At 43.1% G+C, this 25,556-nt stretch overlaps 1 long non-coding RNA gene across 2 annotated transcripts in view; it reads right to left on the minus strand.

The window, feature by feature from the left end:
* Positions 1-21,409, minus strand: part of LOC119843118 — a 92,020-nt gene extending 70,611 nt beyond the window's left edge. For both annotated transcript variants that reach the window (XR_005288864.1, XR_005288865.2), the window contains exon 1: positions 21,340-21,409. This is a non-coding gene — a long non-coding RNA (uncharacterized LOC119843118). The remainder of the gene's footprint in view (positions 1-21,339) is intronic.
* Positions 21,410-25,556: the final 4,147 nt, after the last annotated feature.

The following is a 25,556-nucleotide window of genomic DNA, read 5'->3' on the forward strand; positions in this document are numbered from 1 at the left end:
CACAAAACAACTTAACACAGCCCCTGCCCCAAACATCTTGTGGTCTAAGTATACAAGACAAAGAGAGAGTAGGCTATTCTCTTGTTTTAACGCTGGAGAAATGAGGCACCAAGAAGGTTTAGGTAACTTGCCCATAGTCAGGAGAAAGAGGAGTTGAACACAGGTCTCTTACATCCCAGCCTAGTGCTTTTACCATAAGACTCTGCTTCCTCCCATGTTGTCATCACTAGTTATTTCACAGATGTCTTGAGTTCCCTGTCAGTCCTATGACTCTACGATTCAATTCTATAATTATTTGCATTGTGGTAGCACCTAGGGAGTTCAGCCAAGACAGCTTCTCTCCTGTGCTAGGAGCTCTACAAACACCTTGGCCCCAGAGAGCTTGCAATCTAAAAAGACAAGATGTAGAGAAACAAATACAGTAACTCCTCACTTAAAGTCATCCCGGTTAACATCGTTTTGTTATTAGATTGCTGATCTATTAGAGAACATACTTGGTTAAAGTTGTGCAACGTTCCATTATAAAGTTGTTTGGCTTGCCCCACTCCACCCACCCACCCGGTGCTCCTGCCGGGGAGTGGGGTTGGGGGCTTGCCCCATTCCGCCCGCCCACTGTTCCACCTGGGGAGCAGGGTTGGGGGGAGTGAGAGCTTGCCCCATTCTGCCCACCTGGTGTTCCAGCTTGGGAGCAGGGTTGGGGTGTGGGGGCTTTTCCCACTCCACCTGCCCAGCATTCCAGCCGGGGAGTGGGCAAGCCCCCGACCCCGTTCCCCAGCAGGAGCGCTGGACAGGTGTAGTGGGGAAAAGCCCTACGCATTGACCCCACTACACCCCGCCTCAACCAAGCTTCACAGTCATGATTGGTGAGTATAGTATTAAATAGTTTGTTTAAAATTTATACTGTATATGTATATAATGACTTTTGTCTGGCGAAAAAAAATTCCCTGGAACCTAACCCCCACATTTACATTAATTCTTATGGGGAAATTGGATTTGCTTAACATCGTTTAACTTAAAGTAGCATTTTTCAGGAACATAACTACAATGTTAAGTGAGGAGTTACTGTAGGTATGGGTGAGGAAAGACAAACACTAAACAGGCATAATGATAAATAGTACTACTAATGGTTGCAAACAGCTAGATGAGTCTCGGATGCCATGAGGTCAAACCATGTTATCACAGAAAGCATGAATCTGTTTTTGCACGTGAACTGAGAGGCAGTTTGTCTCTATTGTTCACCTACTAAAAGTCATAACGCAGATGCTGAAATCCATTCTTATAAACAACCTGCAGGCAGAAGAGGAAATAAAGTAGTTCAACTTGACCTGCATCATTAATGAAACAGAACTCACAAAACCATCATTGGAACAAATGGATTTGTCAATGCCCCTTCTGTGTGGGCAGCCCTAGTTGATCAAACATCAAAACCAACACACCATAGCAGCAGCTGGCTCTTCCAATGTTGGAGAAAATGTATTTTCACTTGAAAGACATCATCTTTGGCCACTCTCTGTGAGCTCAGTTATTTACAAGTTCTCTTTACTGATGTTCCTGAACAACCTAGGTTTCCTTTCTTTGGATACTGTAGACACAAAGAACGTAAACTCTTTGGGTCAGGGACTGTCTTAGTTCTGTGTTTGTACAACTCCTAGAACAAGGTGTCCTGATCCAGGACTGGGGCTCCCTCAATATTAAATAAATAATCTGAATGCACTACCTTGGGTGTAAATCTGGAGTAACTCCACTAAAGTCCATGGAGCTATGCCAGTGTAAAACCAGTGAGAGATCAGAACCAGGTCTACTCTGCCATATTGCATGTACCAATACCACATTTATTTTGGACAGAGGTACCAGTAATGTTGAACCATCAGATCTCATTAGAACTAAGGAACAATGTACCATGTAAGCAGAGCAACATGTGTGTGTCTTTGGACACTGAATTGCCATTAACAAGTGCCACTGAAATGGAAATCCAGTCTAATCCCTAGAAGGCAATTAGTGCGGGATGGAATGTGAAGCTCCTCTAATTACAGCTTGGAAGGATGCATTGCGCATTGAGACATCATGCATTGACAACCATCCTGCTTTAAGCTTGTAAACATTATAACATAGGCCAAAATTATGCTCATTAATCCACTTAAGTCAGTGGGGCTACACATGTGTAAACCCCCGATTCAGGAAAGCATCTTTCTTCAGGAGAGAACTTAAGCATGGAGCTTAACTTTAAGCACATGCTCAAGACCAATTGAAGAAGTCAAAGAGCTATTCTGAGTAGGGCACATGCTTTTTTTGAATTGTGCTTAAGTAAGCAGTATAAGATGTATTTGAAATATATCTTGCATGATCATATGGAGACATATAAGACTAAACAGTTATTTAAAGCATAGACCTATGAGTAGCTGGATAGATCCTTAAAGAGACGCAGCACAACACACACACAGACATAGATCCATCTTCTCCAAAAAAAGAGCCTGTTATGAAGCCTGAAAACCTCAGTATTTCAGTCTTTTTCTATGCCAATAAAATGTATCACATCACCTGTTTTGGCTACCACCAGCAATGCAAGTACTGTAGGAAAGGAGGTGCTGGATTTAAAAAAAGATGGAAACTGAATGGCTGCATTCCAGAGTTATAGAGTGAAGTTTATGCTTTGGACTCTCTTCTGAACTGGTAGACTTTACAGTACCATCCACTGAGCACACCAGCCATGCGAAACTTGTGAGCTTTGTGGAAACATTTCACTTTCATGGAAGGAATTTGCTCCCTTAATGTCACAGTATTTGCACAACTGGACAAGAGCCTTACTATTATTCAGACAGCACATTAAATGTGCACAGACAATGGAACAGAAACACAAGCCCTTGCCCTGAGAAAATTACAATCTAAATGCTATGGGGAGGTTTCCCTCCTGGAAGCTTTACACGCTGACCACTTCCAAAGACAGGATGAGACGGACAATTTGTCTGAACTAGCATGGCAAATACTATGGGTGAAATCCAGCCTCCATTGAGGTCAGTGGGAGTTTTACCTTTGAGTTCAATAGAGCTAAAACTTCCTATGCATCAAGCACTGCCTCGATCACTGCTGAATCCCTTTAAACCCCCGAACCATTGCCTATCCTGTGCATCTAGAGAGAGTGCTGATGGGTGCTACAAAGAGTTAAAAAGAATAAATAAAAAGCTCCACCAGGTGGGATTTCTCTGGAGGGCAGCACGGAACCTTTGGCTGCTGGGCCTACAGAGAGCTCCTCTGAACTAGCTGTCCATGTGTCAGTATCTATGAGCTGTATAGGCAAGCCTCAGTGGGCTTAAGAAATACAGGTAAATAGGAAATCAGATGTACTTATATGGGGCCCATTATTGTGGTATCTGACTGCTTCACAGTCTTTAATGTTATTTATCCTCACAACACCCTATGAGGTAGGGCAATGCTATTACCCCCATTTTGCAGATGGGGAACTAAGGCACAGAGAGGCTAAGTGACTTGTAAAAGGTCTGCCTCTGACTTCCTATGTGAGCTGGAGCTTGGACTAGTGCCCTCACCACCGTAGAGACAACTGACAGTGCAATAGCACCAGTCAAGGTGTATTATTGTTCTTTAGAAGTTTTGTTCTGTCTAACCCAGCCCCAGCCACATCTGGCAGCAGGGAATCCAGGATACAATCACTGAACATCCAGTGAATCATGATCACTGTGAAACCAATCTTAGAAATAGGATTTATTGCTACTGTTAGAAAGTTATGTTCAAGGCATAACAGGAAAGGGTTTGATTTAACCACCACTCCACGATGATCAAAGTCACTCCTTATTGCAGCTCTCCTTTAAGAGAAAAAAAAAAAAAAAGAGTTGTACTTACTCTGGGAGATGCACTGCTGTTATGCATATGTAGGGGTAGTTTAGGAATTTTTGTCTACCTAGGTCTTGTCTTCATAGTATCTGAGCAGCCAACTCTGGATTGCAACTTTGGCTCGGATGTCTATGTGAGGTTCTCAGGGTAGTGCAAGATTTTGTGATGCTCTGTGGTCTTTATAGGGCCTGATCCAAAGCCCAATGAAGTCAATAGCATCAGACTCAATGATCCACAGGAGCTAGCAAACAGAGCTGTAAACAGTGGAGTTTGAGTGGGAGTTTGTAAGGGGAGTTTATATTGTGGTGCTTGTTTGGGGTTTGTTTTTGCTGTGGGGGTGGTCTTTTGGTGTGGCTTGTGTTTCCCAGATTAACAGGACTTAGGTGGGAAGGCTATGACAGATACGGAGGCAGCTGTGGGAGCGACTCGTGTAGTGGAAGACACAATGAGGATGACTGGATGTGGAAGCTGTGGTATGTACATGATCCTGGAAGGGGGACCGATAAGAGTTTTTTCTGCATGAAATGCTGTCTGATAGAGCTGATGGAGGAAAAGATCCGAGGTTTGGAGATGCAGGTGGAAAGTCTGGTTGAGTTTAGGAAGGGGTTTGAGCAGATGATGGAGCAAAGACATGAGGTATCTGAAGGGAAAAGCTCAGACTCGCGGATGGAAGCAGGGCTGGGGAATTTTGAGGGGAGAGTGGGTGAGGAAAGTGGTCAGTGGAAGCATATGACTAAAAGAACCAGGCAGAGGAAAAGATGGGCTAGTGAAGGAGAAATAGAGCTTAGGAACAGGTTTGCAGAATTGGAAGATGAAGGGGCTCAGCAGGTAGTTGCTGAAGGTAGAAGAGCAAGGAAGAAGAGGAGAGAGGGGAAGAGTCAAGGGAGACTACACTAAATATTAGCCCCAGAAGGATACAGGATGGGTTGAAGAGGATTATAAGGGAAAATAGGAATGGAAAGACCTTGCAGCCAGAGGGAACAGGGGAGAGACTGGAGAATAGCACCGTCACCAGGAAAAGGCAGGTCTATGTGATCGGGGACTCTTTATTGAGAAGAATAGACAGGCCTGCAACTAGAGCTGATCCAGAGAATAGAAGGGTGTGCTGTCTTCCAGGTGCTAAGATATAGGATGTAGACCTGAGGTTGAAAAGGATCCTAAAGGGAGCGGGAAAGAATCCCCTAATTATCCTTCATGTCGGAACAAATGATACGGCTAGATTCTCACTGGAAAGAATTAAGGGAGACTACGCTAGGCTGGGGAAGACTCTTAAGAAAATCAAGGCTCAGGTGATCTTTAGTGGGATTCTGCCTGTTCCTAGAGAAGGGCAACAAAGGTGTGACAAGATTATGATTGTCAACAGATGGCTTAGGCAGTAGTGCTATAAGGAGGGCTTTGGGATGTATGGCCACTGGGAGGCATTCATGGACAGAGGACAGTTCTCTCGGGATGGACTTCATCTGAGTAGGGAAGGAAATAGACTTCTAGGATGGAGGCTGGCACAACTGATAAAGAGAGCTTTAAACTAGGAATTTGGGGGAGATGGTTGGGAGATGTCCAGGTAATCTGCACTCCAGATTTTAGCATTGAGAGGGAAGAAAATGAGGTAAGAAAGGATACAGCTGTGGGTAGGAGAATGTATATAAGGAGCGAGGGCAGTGTGCATACCAGTCTAATAGGTTATACTGGCTGTAGAATGACTGTGCCTAATAGAGTACAAAATGTGAGCGAGGCCAAACAGCAAAAATTAAGATGTTTGTACACCAATGCGAGGAGCCTAGGTAACAAAATGGAGGAACTAGAGCGACTGGTGCATGGAGTGAAACCAGATATTATAGGGATAACAGAAACATGGTGGAATAGTAGTCATGATTGGACTACAGGTATTGAAGGGTATGTGCTGTTTAGGAAAGACAGAAATAAAGGTAAAGGTGGTGGAGTAGCATTGTATATCAATGATGAGGCAGAATGTAAAGAAATAAGAAGCGATGCAATGGATAAGACAGAGTCTGTCTGGGCAAAAATTACATTGGGGAAGATAACTAGTACAGCCTCTCCTACAATAGGGCTTGGGGTGTGCTATAGACTGCCGGGATCTAATTTGGATATGGATAGAGCCCTTTTTAATGTTTTTAATAAAGTAAATACTAATGGAAACTGCATGATCATGGGAGACTAACTTCCCCAGATATAGACTGGAGGACCAGTGCTAGTAATAATAATAGGGCTCAGATTTTCCTAGATGCGATAGCTGATGGATTCCTGCATCAAGTAGTTGCTGAACTGACTAGATTTTAGTCATTTTAGATTTGGTTTTGGTGAGTAGTGAGGACCTCATAGAAGAAATGGTTGTAGGGGATAATCTTGGTTGAAGTGATCATGAGCTAATTCAGTTCAAACTGAATGGAAGGATTAACAAAAATAAATCTGCAACTAGGGTTTTTGATTTCAAAAGGGCTGCCTTTCAAAAATTAAGGAAATTAGTTAGGGAAGTGGATTGGACTGAAGAATTTATGGATCTAAAGGTAGAGGAGGCCTGGGATTACTTTAAATCAAAGCTGCAGAAGCTATCAGAAGCCTGTATCCCAAGAAAGGGGAAAAAATTCATAGGCAGTAGTTGTATGTCAAGCTGGATGAGCAAGCATCTTAGAGAGGTGATTAAGAAGCAGCAGAAAGCATACAGGGAGTGGAAGATGGGAGGGATCAGCAAGGAAAGCTACCTAATTGAGGTCAGAACATGTAGGGATAAAGTGAGAGAGGCCAAAAGTCGAGTAGAGTTGGACCTTGCAAAGGGAATTAAAACCAATAGTAAAAGGTTCTATAGCCATATAAATAAGAAGAAAACTAAGAAGGAAGAAGTGGGGCCGCTTAACACTGAGGATGGAGTGGAGGTCAAGGATAATCTAGGCATGGCCCAATATCTAAACAAATACTTTGCCTCAGTCTTTAATAAGGCTAAAGAGGATCTTAGGGATATTAGTAGCATGACCAATGGGAATGAGGATATGGAGGTAGATATTACCATATCTGAGGTAGAAGCGAAACTCAAACAGCTTAATGGGACTAAATTGGGGGGCCCAGATAGTCTTCATCCAAGAATATTAAAGGAATTGGCACCTGAAATTGCAAGCCCATTAACAAGAATTTTTAATGAATCTGTAAACTCAGGAGTAGTACCGAATGATTGGAGAATTGCTAATATAGTTCCTATTTTTAAGAAAGGAAAAAAAAGTGATCCGGGTAACTACAGGCCAGTTAGTTTGACATCTGTAGTATGCAAGGGCCTGGAAAAAATTTTGAAGGAGAAATTAGTTAAGGATATTGAAGTCAATGGTAAATGGGACAAAATACAACATGGTTTTACAAAAGGTAGATCATACTTCTTTGAGAAAGTAAGAGATCTTTTAGACAAAGGAAATGCAGTGGATCTAATTTACCTAGATTTCAGTAAGGCGTTTGATACTGTGCCACATGGGGAATTATTAGTTAAATTGGAAAAGATGGGGATCAATATGAACATCAAAAGGTGGATAAGGAATTGGTTAAAGGGGAGACTACAATGGGTCCTACTGAAAGGCGAACTGTCAGGCTGGAGGGAGGTTACCAATGGAGTTCCTCAGGGATCAGTTTTGGGACCAATCTTTTTATTACTGACCTCGGCACAAAAAGTGGGAGTGAGCTAATAAAGTTTGCAGATGATACAAAGCTGGGAGGTATTGCCAATTCAGAGAAGGATAGGGATATTATATAGGAGGATCTGGATGACCTTGTAAACTGGAGTAATAGTAATAGGATGAAATTTAATAATGAGGAGTGCAAGGTTGTGTATTTAGGGATTAACAACAAGAATTTTAGTTATAAGCTGGGGACACATCAATTAGAAGTAACGGAAGAGGAGAAGGACCTTGGAGTATTAGTTGATCATAGGATGACTATGAGCTGCCAATGTGATATGGCAGTGAAAAAAGCTAATGCGGTTTTGGGATGCATCAGGAGAGGTATTTCTAGTAGGGATAAGGAGGTTTTAGTACCATTATACAAGGCACTAGTGAGACCTCACCTGGAATACTGTGTGCAGTTCTGGTCTCCCATGTTTTAAAAAGGATGAATTCAAACTGGAGCAGGGCTACTAGGATGATCCGAGGAATGGAAAACTTGTCTTATGAAAGGAGAATTAAGGAGCTTGGCTTGTTTAGCCTAACTAAAAGAAGGTTGAGGGGAGATATACATCAGAGGGAGAGGAATTATTTAAGCTCAGCACCAACGTGGGCACAAGAACAAATGGGTACAAACTGGCCACCAGGAACTTTAGACTTGAAATTAGATGAAGGTTTCTAACCATCAGAGGAGTGAAGTTTTGGAATAGCCTTCCAAGGGAAGCAGTGGGGGCAAAAGATCTATCTGGTTTTAAGATTCTACTTGATAAGTTTATGGAGGAGATGGTATGATGGGATAATGGGATTTTGGTAAGTAATTGATCTTTAAATATTCAGGGTAAATAGGCCTAATCCCCCGAGATGGGATATTAGATGGATGGGATCTGAGTTACCCAGGAAAGAATTTTCTGTAGTATCTGGCTGGTGAATCTTGCCCATATGCTCAGGGTTTAGCCGATCGCCATATTTGGGGTCAGGAAGGAATTTTCCTCCAGGGCAGATTGGAAGAGGCCCTGGAGGTTTTTCACCTTCCTCTGTAGCCTGGGGCACGGGTCACTTGAGAGAGGCTTCTCTGCTCCTTGAAGTCTTTAAACCACGATTTGAGGACTTCAATAGCTCAGACATAGGTGAGGTTTTTTGTAGGAGTGGGTGGGTGAGATTCTGTGGCCTGCGTTGTGCAGGAGGTCAGACTAGATCAGAATGGTCCCTTCTGACCTTAGTATCTATGAATCTAACCCATGGCAATAGCAGTGATGGGGTATACTAACCTCATACTGGGTCCAGGTAATGCCACCCTGGCTGAGCATGCTCTGACTGGAAGAGCAAGCTAAAAGGAGCTCAGAAGCCCAGACAAGAGGTGGTGGACAAATGGCAGGAGAGGGGAGCCCTTCTCCAGGAAGCCAGATGGAAGGTGGAGCCGGAGAAGGGACCACAGGGCAGGTAAGGCACCAGGCAGAGCCTTCTCCAACCACCATCCCTTTTGTGAACCAATGGGTCCTGCAGGGCCTTCTCCTCTGGACACTTTTTGTTAAGTGAATGACTGTTTGTCATAGGGGCCATGCCCCAAATTGAAGGGACCTATAGGTAAGAAGCAGCACAGGGCAGCGGTCTTGGACTCACTGCAGGGAGGACCCTGCCAGTATTGCTTCCCATATGGCCTTGGACTGGGAACCAGTGGAGAGAAAGGGCCTGGGTTCTCCTACTATGCCTCACTTAAGGGCCAAAGCCCAGTGCAAGTGGAAAGCTGAAGATTCCTGGCTGAGGATCAGGAACAGGCACCTCTATGGCCCTGACAGAGGCGCCAGGGCTAGAAGTCAGTTGTGCTAACTACTAGCCTTCTGAGCCCCCTATCACATAGATGCTGTAACGTAGATGGGCAGATGGCCCCTGTCACCATGTTGATTACACCTGCACTGAGCCAGCTGCCCATCTAGAATAAAGGTCCCAACACTGCAGACACTGATGGAGCTAAACCACCATTAGCAATGGCGTGGTGATGGCAAGCTCCTCCTCCCCCAGCCGAAGGGAAGGGATTCCACTGGAAGTCCAGCTTTTGCATCCACTTTACATTTCTGCACATTGTCCAGGGCTTTGGTTGGGAGTAACCGTCATTGAAATACGGTGTCCAGATAGGGAAAGAGGGAATCCAGCTAACCAGAGAATCTCATTCATTCCCTCTGGTGATGATAAATCAAGCACACCCAAATAAATAAATATGCAAATCACCTGTGTGGCAAAACAATTGGGGGGAAAAAAGTATTAGATTCCTATCAAGTGCATATATAAATAGATATAGTGAATTATAACCGCAGTCATAGCCCTGAGGGTATCCATTTAGGTGCAGTATTATATATTTCTCCTCTGACTGGGAACAACCTCACAGCAGCATCAGAAAACTAGTAATCACTGTTTTTCAGCAGCACTCTCCATTGCAGAGCAATGCCGGCAGCCTCAGTCATTGGTGTCACACAAAGTCTTAACAGCCACGTGTCTGAACAATGAATCAAGTTCGGTGCCTTCTGGTAATCAGTGAAGAAGAAACAGATGTTATACGGCCAATTTCAGTCTCAAAGTTCTGCTTGAAAACTTGATTCAAAATTCTTCTAAGCATTAACCCTACCACACCCGGCCCTATATGGCATGGTAAGAAAAAGAATAATGCTCCTTCTATTTTATCAACCAGTCTGACCTGACTAGTGCAAAGTGCCTTCGTGTCATTAAAGTAAGTATTTCTCAAGTATGTTCCAAATACAGATTCCTCAATAGGACCCCAATTGTGCACAGACCAAGTGGCGTCACCCTTGAAGGATCACAATCAAAATATCTGATTTACTTGCTGAAGGGTAAAATCTTCAGAGCACCTCTGTGACTTATGTTAAGTCCCATTTTCAAAAAGGGACTTTGAAGCTTAAATCCCATTGACATTCAATGAGACCTAGATGCCTAAATGCCAAAAATGGAACTGAGGGTCCTAAGTCACATTGAAAAATGTTACCCTAGGAGTTTGTTCTGTTTGATCTATAGCTGCTTTCTTTCCTCCCCCTCCTCCCCGCGTCCCATCATCACATATTGCATTTTATCATGTTACTAATCTGGGTGACATGTTCAATACAGACTTGTCATCTACCACAAAGAGGCAACATCTATTTTAATAAAAAGAAAAGGAGTACCCGTGGCACTTTAGAGACTAACAAATTTATTAGAGCATAAGCTTTCGTGAGCTACAGCTCACTTCATCGAATGCATCCGATGAAGTGAGCTGTAGCTCACGAAAGCTTATGCTCTAATAAATTTGTTAGTCTCTAAGGTGCCACGGGCACTCCTTTTCTTTTTGCGAATACAGACTAACACGGCTGCTACTCTGAAACCCATCTATTTTAATACAATACATTTGTAACAATTTTTCTTGTGGGATACCAATCATATAGAAAAACAGGTATGAACCTTGAATATTGCACAGGCAGGTTCAGCATAATAGACAAATATATATTGCCGGTTACCTGCATTAGATCAGCACTTCATCCACTTATAATTTGATGGTATGTACAATAGAGGTTTGTTCTGTTGGGATTTGGGGTTTATTAGTTTATGCGTAGCATATACTTTCTTGACTACATTGTACAGTTTGTAACTTTTTAAAAAAAATTTAAAGACAGGTCAAATTAATCCCAATTGTATTTAAAATTGAATACAATGGACCTATCCATGGGATTGAATATCATTCATATTAAAATTCTATCTTTAGGATCAAAGAAATAGGCCTGCAACTGCCAGGATCACCTATGGAGCCCTTTTTTAAAAATAGATGTGACATTAGCTATCCTCCAGTCATCTGGTACAGAGGCTAACTCAAGTAATAGGTTACATACCATGGTCAATAGTTTTGCAATTTCAGATTTGAGTTCCTTCAGAACTTTTGAATGAATATCATCTGGTTCTGGTGACTTATTACTGTTTAATTTATCAAATTTGTTCCAAAACCTCTTCTATTGACACCTTAGTCTGGGACAGTTCCTCAGATTTGTCACCTAGAAAGAATGGCTCAAGTGTGGGAATCTCCCTCACATCCTCTGCAGTCAAGACTGATGAAAAGAATTTATTTAGCATCTCTGCAACTGCCTGTCTTCCGTGAGTGCTCCTTAGGCACCTTAATTGTCCATGGTGGCTAACCTACTTCTGTCACTGATTATACCCCGATGCTGCCAATTCTTATAAGTCTCGTGTTGGTGTTTTTCTTAGGGCCCCAGATCCTGAGGTCCTGTAATTACATGAGATTCTTGGTTTTCCTTTTTAAAAAAAAGTAAGTTTCTAGCCATCAAGGTTGCAGAGAAAACCTTGAAAATGTGACCCAAGTACAGTGTATAGGCACAGAAATCAAAAGGCAAATAAGTTTTTTTTTTAAAGTCATCATTTTTAAGGCAATTTTATCATTTTGGGAGGCAGGCTCAGACTTTTTCCAACAGATGAGGTTGGCAATACTCTAATTCAATTATGTAAGTCATGTTGTTACTTGAAGAACATAAAATTGGAAGTCACAGCCATAGGTGCTGGAACTAAGGGTCCTGGGGGTGCTGCCACAACCCCTAGCTGGAAGTGGTTTCCATCATATACAGGGTTTACAATGTGGTTCAATGGCTCTCGGCACCCCCCACTATACAAATGGTTCCAGCACCCCTGGTCACAGCATGAGAAAGTATCTAATCCAGTAGGCTTTATTAAGGTCAGGAATTTACACTATTTTCTGTTAATACTCTGATGAAAGTATTATAGCAGTTTAGAAAAATTGAGGAAGAGAAACTTCTGGTGAACCAAGAAGTTTTAAATGAACTTTGCAGGTAATCTGCATTCCACAACACAACCTGATCGTGTCACTCACACAGTCTTCTTGCTTTCCAGAGACTTGTCAAATTCCTCTGCAAAAATAAACAATGACAGCAAACAGAGAATTCCTGCTTCACAGAGGTTTGTCAAATTACATTCGTTATTTAGGCAAGGCTATTGATTCCCTGGAGGGGGAAAAAAAATAAAGAATTCATAAAAGGAGCTACAGATGCACAAATACCTTGCAAACAAAAGGAAACTGATCAGCTTCCTTTTTTTTTCCTCCTAAGTTGATAATATTGTAATGCAAAGGCTATTGCTGCATTTTGCTGGGTGGAATTAGAACTTTTCAGCTGGATCTAGGGTGTTTCATAGGCACTATATTGCTAAGAATTAATGGAGAATCTCCTTTAGCTCAGCTCTTATGGGGTGGGGTTTTGGAGTGAGAGGATATAAATTTTGTCTCCATTGCCACTATGAAATTCTTATGCAATCTTTGTGTACAGCACAGGTGCAGTCAGTTACTTTGTTACAATTTCTTACTTTTATAAAATGCCTATCCTTCCGGAGAGTCCCAAAGTCCTTTACAAACTGAGACTCCAGTCTTGCATCAGGATTTGCTAGCATGAACCCTCTCATATGCGTGGAGTCCCACAGTACCTAGGAATCATTTCCACCCACTACAATATTACAGCTGCCTCTGGGGCAAAAAGCAACAGAGCACTGCACTGGCACACCTCACTATAGTTTAGACAGGAAGTGTAAAATACTGTCTCTATTTGAAACTGGAAAAGAAGTTTAGAATATTGCTAAGCCCTTTTGTGCTAACTCTTCTGGGGGAAAAAATGAGATCTTTAACAAACCAGACAGGGTCTGGACTCTATTTTACATCTTAGCCAAGACAATTCACTTAGTGACCTAGACCATTTAAAATGAAAACTGAATTTTTATGAGTGATTCCACAGCTTTTTGCATTGCTGTCCTTATCAAGGCACTAGTCATTACCATTCTTAACGAAGTAATATGCTTTATATTACTATAAATGTTTCACACTAATAGAGCAAATTTTCCCCCAAATAAATAAAGCAAGTTCTAAGAGAAGCTGCGTTCAGACAATCAAACAGACAAAAACCTGCAGGAATAGGTCATCCTGGGAAGTTGTGGTACTTCTGAGTTTAACTCCCATAGCTCTTCTTGACACAGATAGAACTGAACAAGTAAATAACTTTCACAGTCCACAGGTATCCTAGTCTTCTCAGATCTCATGCTTACATTCTCTGACTGCTTCTGAACCTAATACCATGGCTGGAATTTACAATGCAAATAATTCCATTTATCCACAGCTACCTCTAATCTTTATAAGAAGTTGGTTTCTGGAAATTTGCTGCTGTCTCAGTCCAAAATGTGCAATACCTGCATCTGCAGGCTCGCCAGCATTAGGCAGCCTCCATGCGTGAAAATGGGAAGGCATCCAATTAAGCTTAAAAAGAGGCAGGCTAGATCCTGCACTGGTGTAAAGTGGTATGGCTTCACTGAAGCCAGTGGAGCGATGCTGCTTTACACTAGCTGAGGATGTGCTTAGACCAAGACTGGGGCTTTTGGGTGCACACCATAACACAAACAAACAGATAATTCTATTTTAAAGCTTAATTGGAACCCCTGAGATCTCTGCATCCATGCCAGACTTAAGGGAATGGATGTTGAATCCACAGTACTTCTAATATTAAATGACAACAAAGCCAGCTATATAAGAGGTGGAAGAACACTGCTGCTATTTATACCAGAGCCTGACACATCAGCTTCCCTTTGGGGTGACCTGGTTTTTCTAAGCTTGGGAAATGGAGCAAATTTACACTTGGAAGAAGATAGTGAAATGAGAATTGGTGGTTGCAGTCTGCCAGGGCTGGACATGAAAAAAAAAAAAACCAACCAAAAAACTGTCGGGTATCTCGTCTTTCCTGCCACGTTCTCCTGAAAACACACGGGGAAGCTTTACAGAATGGAAAAAGCTGAAAGATGATATACAAGGCCTGATCCAAAGCCCATCAAAATCAACAGAAGGACACCCATTAGCTTCATGGGCATTGGATCAAGTCCATCAGGAATGATCTCGGTTGCATGCCTAACCATCCAAGGAAGGGGGGGGGGAGGTAGAAATATGGTCCCATTATATTTTATTGTATTCATCTCGTGAGAACCAAAACCATAACAAATTTGATCCAGACACATTCTTTGTCCTCCTCACTTCTCATTGCTGAGGTAATGTAAAGAGACATGCACACGGATCTCCACAACCACAGAAAGAAGGACTAAACTTGTTTTGAAATACAAGTGACCAGCTCGCAATCTCAGTATAGTCTGCTCCATCTATACACAGTAGTCGTAAGTGGTTTCTAGGCCGTATGCATTTAGTTTAATCTCTGCTTCACTCAACAAGACCCTGATAAAAATCCACAAAAAGTGAAGCACTCCTCAGCGAGAAGGAGAAGCGACAGCTTTTTATGGTTACAGTATGTAGAGATTCCCATTTTTCATGCTGGCACTATTTACATAGGGCCTTATACCGCATGTAGGTCACAATCCAATTTCAGATTTTTATGGCTAAACAATACTCATATTCTGGTCAATTTATTGTAACAGTTGCAATATGATCCTGGTTTGATTCATATAATGCTTTAAAGGAAGAGTTTTCCAGCCTTACTGCAGGGATGGCTCTCAGTTTGGAACTCTTTGGTGTTATGGCATATAGATGAGCTGGAATTGAGGTCTGGCCACTTGCCATGCTAATGATGGAAGCTCTGAAGAAAGAACTAGGGTGGATTCTAAATTTTAGCTTGAAAGTAAAACCAAGTCAAATATTTTAACCACCCTAGGTCTCAAGCTTTTACAATCCCGCTAAACAATCAAGAAATTCTAAGTGATGGTCCTAACCAACTTTGTGAAACTCTGAATCACATAAACCAAAGTTCCATTCTGTGTAGCCCTGAGACTTCTCTATGCCAGTTAGGCTGGCACTATGGAGTTGCAGGGGAGGTGCCCTAGTTTAGATGCCCAAAACGCCCTGGAGGAGAGTCATCTCTGAGCTGTCTGCTGCAGTCCTGGGCTCATGGTCATTCCAGGGTGAGCTGGGAGTGGAGCAGAAGTTGGGTGTCAGCAAGCCGGGGGATCCTTGCTCTTCAGTTATTCTGTTACTGAAACAGGAGTGCAATTCAGGGCAGCCCACACCTGATGCTGGAGCCACCCTCATAGCTGCTAAATAGTTGATACACAAACAACCTCCTCTCTGTCCCTACATTGGTAGGAATCCAATTCAGACTGTGTACCATGCAAAGGCTTTCTCAGGAGACACTCAGCATCCTGAAGGATGGGACCGACTTGAGCAAACCGATGTAAATTTGTGTCCAGTGACTGGTTGTTTAACTGCGACCAGAACTGGAGGGAGATCCCATTTGTACAGCTCACTCGCTGAAAGGGTCTGTTACAAAGCTCACTGGCTCAGAGTGCCAACTTGCAGTACAGTGTGACATTGCAGCTGCTCTGCCACAGCATCCCCACAACCATCTGGAGCCTTCTCCAGGCAAAGATGGGACACTGCAGCAATTCGGTCCTCCAGCTAAGTCCGTCCCCTGCAGGAAATCCAAATCCAAACAAACAAAACACCCCGTCTTTGCCTCAATCTTAAACTGGGCCCAGTCCCTCCTTCCCAGTGGGTCTGTCTTCTCTCCTCTAATTCAAGTGCTCTTCCACTCACCCTTTGGGCTCAGCATTCACTCTTCCCAGGCTCTTTTCCCATCTCTCCTCTCAGCCCCTCTTGGGCTCTTTTGGCTTGCTCCCTGCTCTTTCTTGAACAGGACTGCTAGGCCTTCCCACCTGGAGTCTTTCACAGGCCTTTGTCTGCTTTGTGCTCTTCTTGGGATTCTCCTCAGCCTTCTGCTCTCCCCTCCAACTAGCTCTCCTCTGCTGGGCTTCCTTCCCATTATGTCCCTCAGCCAGCACAGGTGTAGCAGGGAGGGCTAATTGAACAGGGTTGAATGTCCCCAGGCCTCCTGGCCTTAAAAGGGTAGGCCGTTCTGTTACAGTGACACATATTAGTGGCATTAACCTAAAACCAGATGTGGCGAGTCAAAACAATGTGCAAAAGTTGAGCGACACCAATCACGAGTCCATCCATTCTGGATATTGTTCATGGAGCTGAAATATTCTACCAGAGCAAACACAGTCTGAGAAATCCAGGTAGGAATGAAAACCTATAAAGGCACTGTGAAAATTAGATGCAGTCGTTATTAAACTTGACTGAAACTGGATTTTGGATTTACAGGGGTTCATGCAAACCTCATTTGGGTATCAGTTTATGGGGTTTCCCCTCCACCTGAATTTCAGATTTACCTGTTCAAACAAGGTAGATGCTCTTGTGACTAAGGCACTGGACTGGGACTCAGGAATTATGGGTATAGTTCCCAGCTCTGCTGCAGGCTTCGTAGGCACTTCACTTCATCTCTCTATGCCACAATGTCCCAGCTATTTTCTTTCTCACACTGTTTGAGAGTCTTCTCTATTTATACCGTGACCCTCACAGGGCGTCACAACCAGGATGCAGGTGGTCTGATATAGCAAGTAGGACCAGGAGTCAGGTCTAGTGGTCAGAACTGGACTCACGTGTCTAGCTGAAGGTCAGAACCAGGAATCCAGAGTCGAGTCAAGCCAAGGGTCAAAGCTGAAAAACAGAGCCAGGGTCCAAAGGAGGATGCGATAGTGGGGTCGGTTGTCACATCATGCCAGGGACTGCTGAGTTGCACAGACAGCTTCCTGGATCATCATGCTTAAATAGTGCATGTGGACCAATCAATCAGTGGTTACAGGGGATGCCGCCAATCAGGGGTGGCACTTCCTGTGATGCTTAGTTTCCCAGGATTTATAGTGCATTGATCATAGTTCTCGTATGGCAGTGCAGAAGTTTCAGTAACCTTGAGACCTGCAGACCTGTGTTCTACTCCTCCCCATCCTTACATAGGGCAGAGATTTTCTTTTACCATATGAGTGTACAGCACCCAGTATATTGTGGCACCTATATGTAATGTAATGCAGATAGTTGTAACAAAAAATGAAACAACCCAAAAAACAACTTGGTTTTGGTGCAAAACCATCCAAAGTCTCCATCTTTACTTGGCCTGCAACCACAAAACCGTATTACTTAGGTTATTGGCACCCTATTAGCTTAGCTATATACTGTAGTTAAGTCAGCTTAGATTAATCTGAAACTCAGCCCAGATTTGTGAACCTTGGAGAACCTGGCTCAGCTAGTTTTGCACAGCTAATAATGGAGAGTGAGCCAACTAGTTCAAATCAAATAACCATTGATGGATCCAAGATGTAAAACTTTGGACCCAGAGTTTGACTACCCCAAAGTTTTTTGGGTTACCAGATCCATGATTTTGGTTCAGATGCATCCTTGAGCAAAAGTAACAAAACAAGAAGAACATTACCCAAGAACACTATATAGATTGTGGTACATGGGAACACCATTAGATGAACTATGGAGACGTGGCCAACCTTTTGGATGCTTTTTTGAAGCAAATCATTTTTAACTTTGACTTTCATTGATTATAATGTACTGAGCAGAAAAAAGAATTATGAAAAAGTAACTACTGGACATCCTAAGAAAGTACTTCTCTAAAGTAAATGCCTTGGATTTCAGAAAAAATGTATAATATTTTTAATTACTAAACAGTTCCAGTCCACATTAAAGATTAACTGCCAGTAAAACATAATTTTGTTCATTTGTTTTGTTTTTCCTTTCAAAAAAGTGCTGGCTTGCTACATAAAGCATATGAAACAAACAAAAAAGGCTAGTTTTTATTTGCCTTCCAGTTACTTGAAATTAGCTTACGAATAGACCATTTTAAAAATTAAAAAGACTACGAAGCTAGACTGACAGTGGAAATTCAACCCTGTGTCTTTATAAACCCTTGCAAATCAGGTTCTTATGAAGGGATAATGAGCATTTTAACTAAGGCATGTCATCTGATGTTGCTTTCATAAGCCTGATAAACTTTTCATAAACCTGCCCAAATAAATCTGTTAGTCTTTAAGGTGCCACCAGACTCCTTGTTGTTTCTGATGGTTTCTGTAACCTATCAATTAAATTGTTAATATTAATATCTAATATAAATAGTCTCATTAAGAAGATTTGGAGGAATCTTTGTTGATATGATTGGTATCATACGTATTACCATACTGCCCTCTAGAGTAGAGTGACAGCTCATGCATATGGAGGAGATTTACAGGACTAAATTTGCTATCCCTCTTTGCTTACAATGTAATTGCCACCTCAACCCCGTTATACTGCACTGTATCCTTAGTGTTTTACTTAGAAACCACAGAGGATAAAGTGTAGTATTGATAGGCATTCTCATCTGGAAACGTGGGGCTGGATTCACCAAGAGAGACCAGGTAGATACCGACCTATTTCATTTTATTCTGAGTAAACCTACATCTACACTGCCTCACAGTTCAGATTATGGGAGTGTGAATAGCAGTGTGCACCAAAGTGCTACAGTGTAACTCAGTGTGGATGCTGCAGACACAAACTAAAAGATTCCTAGTTCTTGTTAATGTAGTCCTGTTTAAAGAAGACTATATTAATGCAAACTATGAGCCTTGTGGGGTTCATGCCTGCAACGTCCACATGGGGGCGTTACAGCGCAGCACTTTGGTGAATTGAACAGACCATAATGTCTCAATGTTTCATAAATTATGGGAGCAAGAAAATATACTGCCCCAGCTACAGGATTCTCAGCTTAGTTTTATTCAATAAAGATACACAATTAAAGCAAAGCACAGTTTCTCCCTGGATCCTTTAGCTGGCATGCCACATACTGCATGATTCAGTGATGTAGGTAGGGGGATTCAAGCACTTGTGCCACCGCACATAACTTCAGGTGAAAGCAAATGCTCTTATTTCTATTCACCCTGGCACAAAGAAAAAGCTTTGGGTACAGCGTCACCTTGCATCCAGCTAACAGGGCAGGCAACACAATGTTGTTTAATGTGTTTGATTTCTATTGCTAGAGGTATGGATTCAAACTTCCTGGAGAAAATGCATTTGGTGGCCTTGACCTACTTCATACTGGAAGCTGGCTGCCAAACCCTGTCCTCAGTAACACCCGTGCAGCGCCCCTGAAGTCTATCATGGTGCCAAGGGTAACGGAGGGAAGAATTTGGCTCTTTATGTACGCCCACATCACCAGGCCAACTGGCAGCATTCACAGGGGAATAATAGGAGTGTTGAGGACAAGAACTGAGGAGCCTTGGCAGAGCGGTGGGGAGAACTGCACAGTGCCTCCCTACAGTCTGTCTGGCCTCATGAAGTCAATGCTATTAGTTTTTCCTAGTTGCTGGAACTTGCCACACGCAAAAAAAAGCCTTTCATTGATGAACTCTGCAAGATCTCTCCACTGTTTTGAGCTTGTTCAGTCTCCTGGTGCATTGCACATTTCTGCACTGGGGTTTTTTCCACATCCAACCAAAATTGTAAGCTTCTTAGGGCAGGGACTGTTCTTGTATGTTTATGGAACACTGAGTAGACCAGTCCTTACTGTCATCAACAAGCAACAGGTGCCAAACTTCAGAGCTGCTGTATAAAATACAGACACCAAACTCTTCTCATGTAGCCCAGAGGCTTGCTCTCATTTTGATGCTGTTGTGTTACTCAGTAGAGATTCGGGGTCAGATCTTGGTCCCCGTGAAGTGAACAGAAAAGCTCCCATGGGCTTCAGTGGGAGCAGGAGGCAGCCCTCTGTGTATACATCCATACTCGAGTTGCTCCTGCATGACAGCTCAAGGGTTTGGGTCAGTGGTTATAAAAGCAAAAGTATTGGTAGGAAGTCTCCAATTGCTAGACCTGCTGTAATAAATCCATATGTTGCAGGCAATAGACCAAATCACAATATCAATCACACACCCATAGGGCATGAGCACAGCCAGGGCACACTAGCTCCATTAATGCAGTCCTCTACCACAGGAGCTAAAGGAAATCTCCCTTATAGCTTAAGGAGCAGCTGCTGGATTATAAGATCACGTCACTCAGACAACACCATTGCACTATTCCACCACAGAGGAAAAAAAAAAAATATGCTCAAGGCGGCAGGAGGGCCATTTACACTCATGGGCAAGCTCCTTAACTCACCTCTGTGACATGGTCCCGGTTACAGCACTCGAGGAGGGACCCAACAGCAGGAGCAAGTGGGGAATTCTGCCCATGCCAAACTCATATTCACACAGCTACCTCAGGGCCAGACTGCCATAGGCTGGCTCACATTCAATAACATCATACTGTACAAGCAGCCCCATTGACTTAAGCATCAGGTACTTTTCAATGTGAGCAAAGGTATCGCAATCTGTGCCTTAACTCATAGCGGCCCCTTCTCCTGCCATGCTGAGCAATACTCTAACACTTCCATGCCTGACCTTGAAGAAATGTCAGAGACAGCTTGTAATGGGGATGCACTCCCCTCTCGCGAGTGTCCCCTGGCCAAGTGTGGGTCCCTACACACACTGTCTACCCGTTTGTGGTGGGTCTTTGCTGACTCATCCCTCCAGCCGAGGCACACTCAGGCTGTATGTGAAATAAAAACAAAGCAAACACTTTCCAGGGTACAAGTACAACAGCAGCCTCTCTCAGTGCCCTCTGTAATGTCGCTCAGTTGTCTGTGCTCCGGTATAGAGCGATGCCCCAGGGCTCCCTCCCTGGAGGCAATGTCTTTGCCATCTCAGGGCCTTTCTGGCCACAGCAATCCAGCTGGCCACTATAGGTCAGTTCCCTTTCTGGGGTAACTCAAAGTCCAGGCCACTTTCCCAGTGCCTGGTATTGGGGGACCCAGCCCCCCCTCTACACCAGGTCCCAGCCCAAGGACCCTATAGATAGGAGCAATCTGCCATGTCCCTTTAAACAAACCACGTTGCTACAACAATTCCCTGGGCCAATTCCCGGTGGGTCCAGCACATTCTTCACCCTTACCTCAGGGCCTTGTCCTGGTGGTGTCCCAGCAGCCAGACCAGAGCACCATCCACTCTCCTCCAGCTCTAGCAAGAAACTGATTTTAATCTGGTCCTGCAGCTCTTCTTATACTAGCCTGCTGGGCCCTGATTGGCTGCTTCCCACACAGCCACTCTAGGCCTGTTGGAGGACCTCTGTACTGCCCTTTTCTGGGCTGGAGTGTGGCAAGGCCACAAGGCCTCCAGCAGGGGGCCTCAAGGCCTAGTCCACCCTGTCACAGGGCTTAGACATAATTCCATAATTATGGAAATTACCAAATTACTGCTTCCATAATTTGTCCTTCACAATGAGAATAGTTTGCAATAACTAAAAGGAATTGGACATACTCAGATCAGTTCCCAAAGCTAGAGCTGTTCTGAGAAATATTTGCACCGTTTTAAGCCTCCTCAGACTCAGTCTTGCTTTGGCAGTTTGCTATGGCCATGAACCCCGGCACTTGTTTCTGGAAAGGGTGGAAGTTCTCTGCACAGCCTGAAAGCTGGTCAACCTTTTTTTTCCAGGCCCACCCTCCGTTGTGTCCAGCCCTGGCAGACATCTCATCTCCACCAGAAAGAGCCAGGCTGCCCTTAACAACAACTAGGGTAAGAAATTTTTGCCTGGGAATTGTTTGGGCAGGACACCAAAGGATCAGCTCTAGGGGCATTCCCCTTAGTGGCCTAAATTCGTCAAACATGAATTTCCAAGAGAAAGAACTTGCAGGGGTGGTTTCCTTGTAGACCCTGTGATTAAAACTACAGCTCAGGCTGTGATCAAACTCATGCACAGTTCCTGCTGTTCCCAACAGTTACATACCCTTGTCTTTTATGGGATGCTTTTGTTTCAATGGTAGTAATGATATCTTCATAGTCTGTAGTCAGGCAAACCAGAGTAAGACCAAGCTGCTTTATCTGCCAGTCAGTCATGCTGTGTTGTCATAGCCACAAAACTAGGAGGCAAAGGTCAGAGCCAAAGGCCACTCAGCTTTGATATTAAGCTTGCAGAATCATTCACTGGGTGAACTGAAGAAAAAAATGACTACAGAAGGATTTAGTTTCTAAACCTGTCTATTTGCAAGAGCCGTTTGAACAAATATCAAAGCCAGATGGGCAGGTAAACAAATAATTGGGAAATGCATGGAACATGGTGACGTTATTGCAGGCTAGAGCGGTGTGAAAGGTCTGGATAAGAGATCCCCTGTGAGGGAGCCCAAGGCTATTATCCCCATTTTACAGATGAGGAACTGAGGCTCTGAGACTAAATGACTTGCCCAAGGTCACACAGGAATCTGTAGTGGAGCAGGGAATTGAACCCAGGTCTCCCAAGTCCCTGTAGCTAGTGCCCTAATTGTTGGATAGGTACAGGTCATTTTATCTGCATAGTTTTGCACCATGTTAAACTACATGACAAGTTCCATAATAGTAGTTGGTGTTCTAGCTACAGTCCTGGATCCCTGAAATTCACCCTGTAGTATTAGGTGCTTCCTGGCTTGTGGGGGTGATATCCATTGAATAACTAAGAGTTCCTTAAAAAGGGGCACTCCTCTGTCTGTGGAACAGGTGGAATTTCAAGCTTCAAGCCTATAGTACTAACAGATACAGCTCACAAAGTTTAAGAATCACCCGAAATGAATTAAACTCTCCTATCTGCTATGTCTGTTCAATTTGCCGGACAGAAGAACAAAGAGACGCTAAAGAAAATAAGACAGGGCGAGCAAAGAGCATCCTGCTGCTGTGTGCAGTGGGAACCCTCTGAGTGAGCTGTGAGGAGAGACAAAGAGCTCCGACGCATGGTACAAATAATAAAATCACTTTGATGCCAGAAGCCAGTATTGTGGGTGATGTATTTGCAGTTATAAAAGCCCTGGCACTCACCTCAGTGGGAGAGGGTAAGCTGTAGCTGTAAGGGTCCTGTAATCTATTTCATACACAAAAGTCAGAAAGATAATTTCCGTGAGAGGAGAGATGTCACCATGTTAATCCACAGTGAAACCTTGACTGAGGTTAATGAAATCAAATATAGTAGAGGAGAAAGGCAGAGAGTAAAAAACTGATTTCAGAGTAGCAGCTGTGTTAGTCTGTATCCGCAAAAAAGAAAAGGAGGACTTGTGGAACCTTAGAGACGAACAAATTTATTTGAGCATAAGCTTCCGTGAGCTACAGCATCTGATGAAGTGAGCTGTAGCTCACGAAAGCTTATGCTCAAATAAATTTGTTCATCTCTAAGGTGCCACAAGTCCTCCTTTTATAAAAAACTGAGCTGCATAATGCAACATCTGATTCTACTGCTGTTGATGATGTTCTAAGATGGACTGAACAAAAAACAAACCTCCAGTAACGGCTGGAAAAAAGCCAGAAAAAAAAAAGGATAGTTTCAATGAGAAGTCACTACACTAAATTGCTCAGTTATTGTTTGGCCTTTGACACCAGCTCATTTCCATCCAATGAGGATGGAACTTAAATAGAACTTGCATAGAAATGGAATGGAGAGGGGAAGGAGGGGTATATGAATGGGGACGAGCTTTTCATCCAGGGAAGCTGGGGTTGGTTTCAAACCCGTTGGAAGCTGGAGGTAGATGGAGTTGCATACACTTCTATTGTTTGAATTCTGAAGTCAAATTCAGACATCTGTTTATAAGTTCTTCAAGATAGGGAACACATCTTGTGTATCCTGGACAATGTTGAACACATTTTCAACCCCCTAACAAATATATTGATATGTCCACTCTTTGCAGGAGGGATAAAGCAGGTAGAAATGATTTATTATGAATGTCTTGTGAGTGAAAAAAACTGGATTTTGTCAAGACATACCTGCCTACCTCAAATTAGAGAACTGTCAAAACTTATATTTACTTTGTTTTGAAAAAGTATTTATATAGAAGAATCAGTACAAAGAATTGGATGAAATTGCCATGTCTGGATTAGTTTAGGATCTGAGACGGATCCTCGGCTGCTGTAGATTTCTGTAACTCCATTGAAGCAACAGAGCTATGATGATTTACACCAGTTGAAGTCTATTTCCCCAACTTCCTTCCCCTGTACACACTGTAATGTTACAAAGATTTAAATACTGCAAATCAGACAGGCAAATTGTAAGAGTACACGATGAGATGTGAAATCTCTCTTAAGAGATTATTTGTTCTCTGCTTTCTGTAACTAAGAAACCCATAATCATGGTCATCATTTCTTTAATGCTAAGGTCTGATAGAGAAAGTGGCAGGCACTACGTAATTCAAAAAAAGCCTTCTCTGCAGGAAGTGATTGCCCTACCCCCACAAACTTATAACCCAGTAAACAATTTCTGACACTTGGCATCATTTTTAGTTTGTAGTGATGCAATAACAACAACTTACAATTATATAGTAACGCCCAATCTGAATGCAAAGTACTTCACAGACCACTGACAGAGAGCACCCACCCACTGTTACAATGCAGTCATCTCTGGAGGAAAAAATGAGAGCAATTCTGTACCAGATGGAAAATACAATAGTATTTAGAAGGTGAAACTAAGAATAACTTCTCCAGCTGAAATGGATGGAGAAATTCAGGCAGGAAACATTTAATGATTAGAGATGGTCAGAAAACAAGATTTCCATTATATGAAAAAAAATTGAGGGTTTGAAATTTGTTTTCATCCTGCATTGGAATGAAAATGAGACCTTTCTAAACATTTTACAAAAAGCTCAGAGAGGGACCTCTAACCCAGAGCAACCTGATTTAGGGCACACGCACGGGAGGTGGGAAACCCAGGTTCGAGTCCCAGCTCCGAATCAGAAAGAGCAGGGACTTGAATCTGCGTGTCCCCCACCCCGGGTGAGTGCCCTGACCACTGGACTATGGAGTCAGTTCCTTTCTGTCATGTTCCTGGGCCTGAGAAATTTTCAGGAACCCAATATGTTTCTGCAAAACATGTTGGTTTTGACAAATGGGCATTTCCAATAAACTTGTCATTCAAAAATTCCCGACTGGCTCTAGCAGTTACCCAAGACACCTCAGTTAACATACACCACTATTATTGCTTATCCGCAGGCTGGTCACTCTGTTGGTATAGCCCCACTAACGCCACAGGTAGGCACTGATTGAGGGAGGAGTGCCCTCTACAGCACCATAACCACCAATTTCAGGAGGGGCTTTGCTTGAAGGTCTTCTAGCCTAGCTACTGACCGGGTCTGGTTCTACTCTTGAAAGACAATGGGCTGAGGT

The sequence above is a fragment of the Dermochelys coriacea genome, chromosome 14 (genome assembly GCF_009764565.3).
Source record: "Dermochelys coriacea isolate rDerCor1 chromosome 14, rDerCor1.pri.v4, whole genome shotgun sequence".
NCBI classification, from domain to species: Eukaryota; Metazoa; Chordata; order Testudines; family Dermochelyidae; genus Dermochelys; species Dermochelys coriacea.